Consider the following 13,566-nt stretch of genomic DNA (forward strand, 5'->3'; position numbering starts at 1 on the left):
TTTAATATACAAACAGTAAGAAACTAAAATAGAAGACAAACATAGTGTTCAATACATGAGTAAAACAAGATAGGACAACATTCATAACTTTAGACAAAATGTCTTTTTGTTTCTCATACCTCTCATACAGTGTTCTCTGTAAAATGTTCATTTAAAAAATCCTTGTAAGCATATCATTCTCATTATTTTTTTTCTGAAACGTGTTAAATATTGGCAAGATTAAATTTAGGCGATTGTATTTCTTTTTTACATTTTATTCTAAAGTCTTACTAGCAATTGTAAAATATAAATGACTTGATATGAAGATGGTAGTAAGTTACTCTAAATCTTGCTTGTGGACTCAACTTCCAGCCTCCTGCTTTCTGCACCCTCCATCAAGGACAAAACTAAGTATGTTATGGACAAAAATCTAGCTGATAAAACAGACCCCTAGTCACCTGTTTCAGGGCTTCAAAGTTCGCTGGGAGCCTGAGCAGCCAGCAGCCTTACCCCTTTTCTGTATCTACCTTACAATCTATACACCTCTAACATTCTATTTTGTATCTACCTATCAACCTATACACCTCTAACACTTACCTTCACCCCCTCTCACTTTAGGTTTCTTCCCTACACTCTCCTACACTACTCTGCTCCCTTACTAACTCACCTTTCATTTCCTGAACTGCCCACTAGGGGGCGCCTTTCTCCCATCCAACACTCCCCCTCCCCCTGTGCTACCATTGCAAACTTTAACCATCTATGAAGCTTCTTGCTGTGTTCCTACTCATACTTCTGCCTTTCAGTTTGTACTCCACTAGAAGTTCTTCCCTAGACTCCACCTTTATTCTCTAACCTTCTCCACTTCTATCCTGCCTTTCCAACCTACAGCTACCTGCATAGCTGATTGTTTTCCTCGCTAACTTCTCCTCCTTTGTCTCTACCCGCTCCGTTCGCCCTGTGGGCTCACTCCGCTCCCCTACCCTGCCCCCAATTCCCAGCCACCTCCACTGCAGCCACATTTCTACCTACCTAACCACACCCCCTCCCCTTTTCCTCCAATTACAACCTATCCACAATTAACAAATCATCTTTATTCCCTCCTTATTTTTTCTTGTAACCACACCCTTTAACATACACCATTGAACTTTGCCTTACAAGAACACACCCACTACACCTGTACTAGTTACTACAACTTTCTAACCACCTTTAATATGTATAAACTCCCCACCCTAGTCCTCAAACATACCATAGTTTTGCTCACACTTATTCCCTCTTTAATATTAGCACAACTTACAACCTCCTATGAACACCCACTACTATCACAACTTAGCAACCCAACTAAACTAACTTCCTCTTCAATTCCTACCTACCACAACCATCATATTAACATAACTTCCACACCTAGCTATCTTTCACCCAGATATCATAGGATAACCCACATAAAACATGTACATCTAAATCCTAGAAGGTTAACCCTCCCACAAAGTAAATATGCAAACACTGCATACCTAACCCTACTTCTTTCACTTAGAAATGGAGATATTCACCCAAACCCAGGTCCAAACAACTCCACCTTAAATCAATCCAATGACCAAAACCCCACAGTGTACCCACTATTTAAAAAACCCAAAAACTTACTCTCAATAGCTAATCTCAACATACGTAGTATTAATAATAAAACAACTCAACTACATGCTCTCTTAGAACTCTACTCCTTTGATATTATTTGTCTAACAGAAACCTGGTTAAAACCTTCAACAAGAGACACTGAAGTCATTCCTCCTGGCTATAATATATTGCGTCTCGACAGGGAATCTAAAAAACGTGGTGGTGTAGCTATCTTATTTAAGTCTAGCCTTCAAATAACCACTTTCAACCAAAAACCTCCCCAGGACTCTAATGCTGAAATTCGTATTACCAAACTTGAACTAAACACAGCCAAATCCATCTTTATTATTTGCATTTATGTTCCCCCAGGAAATAATATATCTACCATAGAAAAAAATCCTATGTTGGCTATCTCTAAACTTACCCCAAGAAACAATCATCCTAGGTGATGTAAACATTGATTGGGAATCTTGCAACAACAAACATCCTACAGACCATATTAACCTTTACGGGTTCTCACAAACTATCACCTCCCCCACTAGAATAAATAAAACTAACAAAAAAGAAAGTACCTTAGATTGGATTCTAACCAATAATCAACCCCATACTTTTGCAATAGGAACCCTCCATGATGATATAAGTGATCACTTATTAACCTACATCATCAGGCTTAAAACCAACCCTCCTACCCATAACATTACCAGTACAATCAGATCTAAAAAAAATTTCAATTTGGAACTATTTCAAAGTGAACTGAATGCATGTAACTGGACACCCTTAAAACACCTTTCTCTTGATGATGCTGTAGATTTCTTTAATACTAAGTTTCTGGCCATACTCAACTACCATGCCCCCACTCGCTCTATTAGAATTAGAACTAAATCAGCCTCCTGGCTCTCAATAGAAACCAAGCAAAAAATCAATCTCAGAAATAAAATCTGGAAGAAATCTCGCTTAACTAAAAAAACAGCTGACTACCAAAACTTCAAACAACTCAGGAACGAGACCAAAAAAGCTATAATGAATGATAAAAAAAAACTTTTACCTGAAACCTCAGCATACTTACCAAAATAACCCACAAAAGTTTTGGGCAAACATAAGACAATTACTACAGCCTAGTAAACCTGTCACACCCAATCCACAAGGCTCTGACAGAAGGAACCCCAACCAAATTGCAAATGACTTTAATTCCTTTTTTACCAAAACAATTCAAACCCTAGCCAGTCAACTCCCCAACAAAAACACAAACATATCTAACCATAACTTAAACCCACCTCCCCCATTTCACTTCCAACCTGTCCCAACATCCTACATTCTATCCCTTATCAAAAAACTCAAACGATGTACTCCCTCTGCAGACCTAATACCCGCAGAATACTTGCAATTAGCAGACAAATCAATAGCCTACCCAATTTCTATACTTATCAACAGAACCATCATTGAGGGATATGTCCATAAACTTTGGAAAATCTCCCATATTATCCCACTTCATAAGGGTGGTAATTCTACTGAAATCTCTAACTACCGCCCTATAGCACTACTCTCTCCCTTATCTAAGATAATGGAAAGGTGTATCCACAAGCAACTGCTTGACCACCTTCTCCTAAATAACTTACTCTGTAATACCAAACACGGTTTCAGAACATCCCATAGTACCACCACTGCCCTACTCTCCTTTACAGACACAATCAACAAAAATCGTAACCACAACAACCTTTCCTCTGCACTTTTGTTAGTCCTATCCAAAGCTTTTGACATGGTCAACCACCACATACTCATACACATTCTTCAATCTTTGTCACTTGAAACCAAACCTATAAACTGGTTTAAGTCCTACTTAAATAACAGACAACAAGCAGTACTCTGGAACTCCACTCTGTACTCCCAACTACCTGTCAACATTGGCGTTCCCCAAGGGTCCGTACTGTGTCCCCTACTGTTTTCTTTATTTATCAGTGACCTCCACCAAGTAGTTCCCCAAGCCACATGCATACAATACGCAGACGATTCTACACTAATTTGCTCAGCCACATCTGTATCTGATCTTCACTCCCTCACACAACACATCTTTAATTCTGTAGAAGATTGGTTTTCCCAACTCTGTCTACTACTTAACCCAAAAGAAAACTTCACACCTTCCAGCAAATCTCCCCATTTAGACTTTACTATAACATCTAAAAATGGCACACCTATATCACAAGATCCTACTACCAAACTACTAGGCATTACCATTGACAACAACCTTAACTTCGAAACCCATATAAGCATCACATTGAAAACTATTAACAAAAAAAATAGGCTCTCTTTACAGAATCAAACCTTTCCTCACTCCAGAATCTAGAACAACTATAGCCCACTCCCACCTTATCTCACCCCTTCTCTATGCCTCTCCCATATTTACTAACTTATCAAAAAAGAATATCTTGAAATTAGAAAACTCCTACCACAACATAGCCAGATTTGCCACAGGCAATCCTTACAGAACCCACCACTGTACTAATCTAAAACAACTAGGCTGGCTTGAATTTCAACAGCAACTAAAACTTAATCAACTAGGCATAGTCCATCAAATTCTTTATCAACCTAACAAAACACATATACTATCAACTCTTATTCACCCCTACCATAACCTAAAGTCCCTAAGATCTGCACACAAACTTCTTGTAAATATTGACAAAGCAAACAACAGGGTCAGAGATTCCCTTTTCTCTAACACTGTTTGTAAAGATTGGAACTTGCTTCCCTCTGAACTTTCTACTATTCCCTCAAAACCTCTCTTCAAAAAGAAACTCAGGCTCTACCTTAAAACACAATGGCTCTGCCCCTGTACTAATCCTGACTAACTTTATTTTCTTGACCCCTGACTAAACCCCTCATCTTTAGAACCCAAAATCTATTCATTTTTTGCATCCACTGATTTACATCTCCTTCTAATTATCTATTAAAAAAAAGTGTACATATATAACTGCCATCTTCCTACTTTCCTGTATCCTTTCTCTCTGTACATTATGATAGTATTCTCCATTGTATATCACATGTTAATTTTTTTTATTATTTCTGTCGTTGTTTTCTCTAACTACTGTATGGTTATATGTTACTACTATGCCACAATTTATAATGTTTGAATCTATCTTGTTACTTTATATGTATTTAGCAAGATTTTCTATTATTTTTCACTTTAATGTTCAAGTTTGGAGCTTATCTCCCCGGGCCTCCACTGAAAATGGACATATATCCAGCTGGACTAGCCCGGTCAACAAATGTAAAATAAAAATAAAATTTTTGTTTACTTCATTATTTTATTAACAAATGTTTGTTATTTAGCAATCACAAGGTACTTATTGCTTGCAATAGAATGGTTTGTGACATAACTGTTTGAAACTATGTCTTATGTTCATAGCTGTTGATTAAGGTAGTCAATTCACACTGTAATGACACCTTAAAAGAACTGTTTAGAATTCTTACATAGGTCAGGATAGTCATCACATCCTAAAATGCATTGTACATTTCAGAAATTACAGGCTGAAGCATCAGAGTAATAATGGCTATTGATTGTAGGATGGTAGAAGGTGGCTTCAATGACTTCTTCATTGAACCACGAATTTTAAATTCCATGTTTGGTATTGTATATAGTTCTGATTATTTGTTTGATATATATAATGTTAAATTTTTGCCCATGATAGAATACACAATAAAAGAATGTGTTTTCAAATATGTCTATATAGGGAAGCTTATGTAAATACCTTAGTACAAATAAAGTGGATATTGCATTTATACATGAAACCCACCTAATAGAAAAAGATGTGAATAGGTTGTTTTTTAATGGTTACCCAACACGTGTTGCATCTCACTATCAGATCAAGAGGAGGGGCACTATGATTTTGTGGAAAAAATCCTTACCAGTACCTAAAATTATTGATTCATATTCAGACAAAAATGGTATGTTAAGTATGGTAACTTTGGAAATAAATAGAAAATACATCACCTTAGTTAATGCATACTAAATACCTGGTATCGGAGCAGGAACAGCAAACAAGTACTTAGAACTAATCTCATTTAAAGCTAAAGGAGATATTATATGTGCAGGAGATTTCAACTGCATTCTTTCCAAGAATGACACTACTAAGAATGGTAACTTTAAAATGTCAGCTGCAGCAAAAAAAATAAATAACTTTATTACCTCTTCAAATCTGAGGGATATTTATACCATAAGAGAATCAGAATCCCTACAATATACACATTACTCTTATAGGTATGGTACCCAAACAACTATTGATAAGATATTTATTACTTATAATTTATTATCTAAGATACAGGAAGTCAAGATTAGTGCATGCCCATTGTCCAACCACAATGCTATTTTTTTTTCAAAATCCACATAACACCCAGAGACCTGATATACTGGCAAAAATTACCTGCATACATTACCAAATTAAAAGATTTCAGAGAATGGTTGTTAAAAGAAATAAAAATCTTTCTAGATTTTAATGATAACAATGAGACCTCTAGAATTATACTTTGGGATACACTTAAATCCTACTTATATGGTAAAATCAAAAGTTGGTACTTAAACAAAAAGAAAGAATGGGATAAGGTGCTAAAGAAAGAATGGGATAAGGTGCTAATACACATACAGACAAAAACTGACACATTAAAAAAGACCTTGGACAAAAAAGATGATGCAAAACTTTCTGAAATCGAGCAACTGAATAGGACATACACACACATTTTAAATCACAAAGTAGCAATAAACTTAGAAAAAATAAAACTACAAACCTATACTATTAATCCAAAGAATATGCATAGACTTGCACGTAAATCTAAAAGCCTGACAAAAGCTAATCATATTAAGGAAATTATAGACAATTCCACGAAGAAACCTAAACATGTAACACATTTAAAAGAAATACTAGAGGCCTTTAGAACACATCATGAAACACTAAATAATACCAACCTACATAATAATGATAATAGTATGAGAGACAAGTTTTTGAAAGACAATATTGCTAAAAGGTTAACAAAAGAACAAAACTCTAGACTCCTTAAGTCTATATCATTAAAGGAGCTTAAGGGAAAAATACAAAACATTAATAATAATAAGGCACCTTGCCTTGATAGACTAATAGGGAAAATATATAAGATACTTCCAGATGAGACCTTAGAAATTCTAATAGATGCTTTTGAAGAATTCAGAATGGCATTTTCCTTTCTTGGAAATATGCTATGATTTCACCCATTTTGAAACATGACAAGGACCCTAATTTTATAACATCTTATCACCCTATTTCCCTTCTGAATGTGGACTACAAGATTTTTCATCTATTCTAGCAGATAGATTAAATACATTTTTACCAAATTTAATCAGACTATTAACATTAATGGACTATGCAAACAAAAAAAGAGAGATTAACAATGATTAGCCTAGACTTGGACAAAGCGTTTGATTCTTTAAGTTGGCCCTATTTATTTAAAGTTCCAGAAATGCATAACTTTTTTTCAGATTTTTGAAAATTGCTGAAGAAATTATACACTACTTCTATATCATACATTAAAATTGGAGCTTTCTTGTCAGGACCACTTAAAATAATGAAAGGCACCAAGCAAGGATATCCTCTTTCATCCTTATTATTTGCTCTATCAGTGGAGCCATTAGGTAATTACATAAGAACTAATAATAAAAATAAGTAGCTTCTATGTCAATGCAAAGTACAATTCCAAAATCCAGCTTTTTTGCTGATGATATCTTATTAACAATTGGGAACATAGATACCTCAATTGAACATCTTATAGAATCTCTTCAAAACTTTGAAACGGTATCTGACCTAAGTTTTAATCAACATAAAACTGAATCTATTTTGTTAAACAAAAAAATAAACCCCATTCTGAGCAGATATACAGACTTTAATTGGGCCAACAATATGATTAAATATCTAGGCATAACCATTAAAGCAAACTGGAAAGACACTAAACGAACACATTTCATAATGTTAATAGACACCATTAAAGATTACTTAAACAAATGGAATAAAATGTTATTCACCATGGAGGAAAGGCTATCATTTCTTAAAATGATCATACTACCCAAAATTCTGTATATTTTTCAAGCCATCCTAACACCCCCTTCCAAAAATCTAATGAAACAACTTAACTCTATATTAATAATGTTTTTATGGTTTCCAAAAAAAACTAGGATTAGTCATTCATGGCATCACAGAAGTTGGGAAGAGAGTGGAATCTCATTTCCACATCTAGAACTATATACTGAATCAATTATTTTTAACATTATAAGTCATTGGCTAAACAGCAAATATACTTTCAACTGGAAAAATCTACATAAAGCAATATTACTAGACAATTGTGAGGAAAAAATAAACAATTATATGTTTTCTGAAGTGGAAAAAAGTTTACCTTGTCATAAAAAACATTTGTTTTAATACAAGTGACAAAAAAATTCTCTCCATTTGTTAATTACATGGTAAACAATTTCAAACAGCTAATGTTCAAAGATTATTAGATGAGAAATCTTTTATTTATTATATTTCCCATAGGTTTAACAAATAACTGCTTAGACTCTTATAACATGAAAAAATCGAAGAAATGAAAGGAAATGGGCTAGTTTTCTGGCATCAGATTATTGATCACAATTATATACAAGACACAACCTCTCTCATAACAAGATATAACATAAATCAAAACAACTAGCTAAACATACACACTTTTAGAGAACATATAGTTAATGAGTTTAAAATAAATCAAATAGTGAAATCCACACCTAGACCCAAAATTCTAACACTGTTTTGTGAAATCAATACACTATGCATAAATGATGGACTATCAGTGTCAAGGTTATATAGGACATTTCAAATAGATTTACCAGCTCCAGATGAGTCCCTATGGAGATATGCAGAAAAAATAATAAATCTAGCTTTTCAGGAAAAGAAAAATCAGTAATACTTAAATCAGTCAGTAAAACTATATAATCCCCCTTTTGGAAAATTTACACATGGAAATGTATTCACAAAAGTTTTTCCACACCTCAAAAAATAGCATTAATATCAGGTAATGAGACATCATTATGTTGGTGATGTGAAGAAGCAGAATATGCAGACTGGGTACACATGTTTACAAATTGTAATACTGTAATTCCCTTTTGGTTGGAATTCAAATCCTTTTTCAAACCATTGTGGTCAGATAAATGTGATGTCACTGACTCATTGTTATTTAATGCTCTGATCCCAGTGTATGTTCCAAGTGCACAAGTGCACCTCCTTTGGTTCCTCCTTGCAATAGCAAGAAACACCATTACCTCAAACTGGAAAAGTAAGAAAGTTACACTTTTTGTGGAATTTATATCACTGGCCAAAATAGTTTGTAATAGAGAATTAATGACTACGACTTTAAGAACGACAAGAAAGACACATAAAAAACTAGCTTGGTTAAAACTTAAAAAAAAATTTAGATAAAATGTGAATGTAGTGACAAAATTACTTCTAATATGGACATTGTATATAATTAAGATTTGTTTATATTGTTTAACATTTTTTGATGCATTTGTATTTATGAAAACTCAATAAAAATTATTTGAAACAAAAAGAATTTATTTGGACTGCAGGTTAGAGATTGCCTTCCCTATTAAGGATCAATATCAAAGTATAGACAAAGAAAAAAATAGGGGGTCCTAAATGAAAGACCAGCACTAGTACAGTTTTTAGTAGAATTTAGAACAGAAGCTGACATTAAAAAGGAATAATTAGTACAGCATATAACATATTGCATGATAACTATATGAGTCAATCAGAGGAGGTTAGAAAGAATTGGGAAGAGAATTTGGATAAGCAATTCACAAAGAAACAATGGAAGGATATATGTATGTCTCTCAAATATGCCACAAATCTAGAAGATTTAGGATTTTTTGCTTGGAAATGAACATAGATATTTTTATACCCCAAGCAGACTCCAGATTATTTTTCCTCAGATAGACAGCAAATGTTGGTGGTATGATGGGGAATAAAGAGATAATTAGGAACATGTTTTCTGGTAGTGCAGAGAGTTAGTGGAATTTAAGGATTCCCTGCAGGATGCACTGTCAGAGATGTTGGGTTTCCAGATTGGTGTGATGAGGGAGATGATTGTCTGAGCTATGATACAGAACCAGAATTGCCTAGACATGTCAAGACCTTGCTGTGTCTAATTATAGTGGCTGCCAAAAAAAGCAATTACTCAAAATGGAAATCAAAATCATCCAGTTGCAGTCATCCCTGTCAGCAGATTGTGTTGGCTTAGTTCTTAGGATACTTTCTGCTACTTTATAGATATAATATTCTGTTTATTATTGTTATTCTCCTTAAAGGCCTGCACCCAAAATCCCAGTCTCTCCTTGTTTCTTGAGCTTCTCCCCTGTTTCATCATCATCCCTTTCCACTTTGAATTATAGTTTTCTGCTTGTGCTATGTATAGGAGCCTTAACTGTGTAGCTCTGAAATACCCCTTCAAATCGGGTAAACCCAATCTGCCCTGTTCTACTGGAAGCATCAGCTTATCCCACTTAATTCTTGCTGTCTTCCCCTCCCAGATAAAGTCATTCAGCTATTTATTAATTGCCATCTACAACTTCTCCTCTGGTTGATAAAAATATGCCTGACCTGCTTATAAGACTGAAGGGACTAAAAACATTTTAACTGCTTGTATCTTACTATCCATATCCATTTAACAAAGCTTCCATTTTCTCAGTTTTTGTATTCTTTCCTTAGCTGTCGCACCCAAATTATTTTAATCTATACTCTTAAATACTTCATTCTATCATTTCCCTATAATTATGGATATTGCTGAACAGATTCATATGTGGGCACATAATTTATCGCTATTGCCTTTGTTTTAACTTCATTCATTTTGTATCCCAAAAAGATATGAAACTATGTTCTACAACACTGTAATGTCTCTTTCTCATCTTGTCAGGTATAAAATAATACCATCTGCAAATAGAAGCAACTTTTCTTGACTGCCATACCAATTATATCCTTGAATGTCTGAGTCCCCTTTTTTTCATTGCCGTTGGTTCTACATATAATGCAAATAACAAAGGGGAAAGAGGACACCCATGCTTGGTTCCTCTGCTCAAGCAGAAATTATCAGACTGAACCCCACACACTTTAATTTTCACATATGATCCATTATATATCATCCTAATCAGCCTTATTTTTTTTCAGGAAATGCAAATGCTTCCATTGCCCTGCTCATAAAGTCCCAGCTGATTCTGTCAACTGTTTCCTCTGCATCAAGACCCACCAACAGCAATGGTATTTTCTTACATCCTGCTTCCCTCTGGATCATCAGTGTTCTGTTAATGTTGTCAGTTGTTTGCCTCCCCTCCACAAAACCACATTGATCCATATCTATCAATTTTGGCATTACATTTGCCATTCTTTTAGCCATTATAGACATGAACACTGTATAATTATGGTCGAGTTTTGAAACTGGCCTGTATGAAGCTGGATCTGATGGATTTTTAGCCTCTTTAGGTATTATATCTACCGCTGCTTTTTTCCAGGTTGTTGCTACTTCTCCTGCTCTTAAACTACTGTTAAACAAACCCTTCCAGATCTTTATCAGCTTTTTCCATCTTAGCTTCCCCATCTATTCCCGGGGACTTTCCTGTAGATTGGCTATACATCATCATTTTTTAACTCATCTCCTCCTATCCTAACCATTAGTAACTGAGCCTAATCTTCCTCTAACCTTGGCATATTTAATTATTCCATAAACATTTATATTTGTATATTTTCTTGATTTCCTTATTTCTTTGATTTATACAGAATTTCATGGAATTTCCAAAATATTTCAAATACCTCTACAGGATCTCTTGTTACCTTCCTTGTTATTGGCTCCCTAAGCTTGGTGACAGTTCTTTCTACTTTCTGTTGCCTGAGTCATTGTGCTACAGCTGGCAATATGTCAATATGGTTTGTTTTCTTTTATTATCAAAATAGGTTTCCCTATGTCTTATTATGTGATAATTCAATAAAGGTGTTAAAATAAAAAAAAATAATGAAAAGTTAGATGTTAGCAATAGAAACTATTTATTTACAATGTTTTCCTGCTTCATAACATAATGGGAAGTTTATACCTCCTTGGTAAGTTGTAGTAAATATTTTCTTTCCTACCTAAACAAACACCTGATAAACTGAAAAGTTAATGGGAGGATTCAAGAGAATCTGAGTTGGGCTATATAGAATATTCAAATAAGAGTGTCAACTGGAACAAACTACCTATCTATATCAAACAAAGCTCCTCATTAGCACTGTTCAAGAAAAATCTTGATGATTGGATGGGAGATAGGAAATTCACCCTGGGGATCACTTCTGTGGCTCTGCTCGACAGTGGCACAGGAAAATAATTTTTTTGGGTGGCAAAAGCCAGAGTACCTTTGGCTAGGCTTATATAGGTCTTAGGGCCAATAGCCTAGTACCTACCTATGAACCCTAAGCCCTGGGATTGGACACGTATTTCCGTACCTTTTTCCTTTTTCACCAATCAGCACCATTGAACGCACCATCCCAGAATACTTTTAAGTGACAGAACTATATAATATCAGAACAAAAATGCTTGTCTGTCATCTCACTTAACTGGTGTGACAAAACCTTTTAAAAATCTTTTAAAAAAACATCTACAGGCCATGTTATTCTTCCTGCTTGGAAGGGATTGAAAGCAGTCTCCTAGATCTAATTGCTTAGGTGAGATCTTCTGGGCTTAAACTTAGTACTTTTTTCCTGTAGGAGAAATTACTTATTTTATTCTACATACATCAGTGCACATTTACACGCTGCTTCAAAGCCAGCAGCCCAAGATAACGACATTTTAACTTTAACTTTAGCTTTTGATTGGCCTTTCCTATCTTGTTACAGTGTAAAGCCTTTACATCTTACAAATAAGATATTTACTTGCTTTAGTATCCTTAGCATACACAGCAGTCACTGTTAAGACTCCACCTCATGCTTAAAATATCCCTGATTGCAAAATATACAAAACTGTTTTACAATATAAAATGCAATTTACCACTGAAGGGAATATTGTCTAGGCTTAAAATGGCCTGCATGGGCAGCTAGCCTAATATTTACCTTTGAACTTTATTTTATACAAATGTTAATAAGATAAAAACTGTTACTTACATTTACTTTTTTACTCCCTTCAGTTTACTTCTAAACATTAATTTCATAAAGAGAGATATATGCTTTAAAGTTCAACCTCAAGTTTAACAAACAAAATTCTAGTTTTTGTCAACCACTTTTTCTTACAAAGTCGTATTTCACATGTTTATTCCTGTATCCAAGAGATGTGATACTTTATATATAGTCTCCTATCTGTTCATTAGTTTCACTGTTGCTGGTCTTCCTGATCATCTTCATTTCCAACACTGGTCACTGGTTCAAGTCTAAGGTACTCCTGATTCTTCTAGTCAGCTTTGTTTCTGTCTCTTAAGCATTTTCCTTTTGTACATTCACTTAAAGAAAACTCTGCAATGCTCTTCAAGAGTTTCAACTCCATCCAGAACCATCCATGATAAGATGATAATATTTTCTTGATTTACTGCACTTGCATTTACTTTCTGTAGTGATCACTACTGTTTTGTAAGCATTTTTAAAGCATTTATATACTTTTTTGGCATAAATCATAATTTCTGTGCTTGTTGGCTTTCCTGGTTCTGTTATCCTCCAAATCACTATTGAGAAGTGCAAATTAGCCAAGGCAATTAGTTGTGTTTTGTTTAAACTGCAATTAAGAGCTGCTTTGCTATACTTTTACATTTGAAAAAATCCAGAATCATCCATCTTGTGGCAGAAGCAATGGCGGCTGGTGACTTCAAATCAAAGGGGGGCTGCAGGGGACAGCTAAATGGGTGGGGTCAATGGGAAGGGGTGTGGCCAACTAGAAAGGGGAGGAGCTATGTTCAACACCACAAAAACTAACTTTAATTAAATACGC

The sequence above is a fragment of the Protopterus annectens genome, chromosome 4.part0 (assembly GCF_019279795.1).
Source record: "Protopterus annectens isolate FY-2018-M chromosome 4.part0, PAN1.0, whole genome shotgun sequence".
In the NCBI taxonomy this organism is placed as follows: domain Eukaryota; kingdom Metazoa; phylum Chordata; order Ceratodontiformes; family Protopteridae; genus Protopterus; species Protopterus annectens.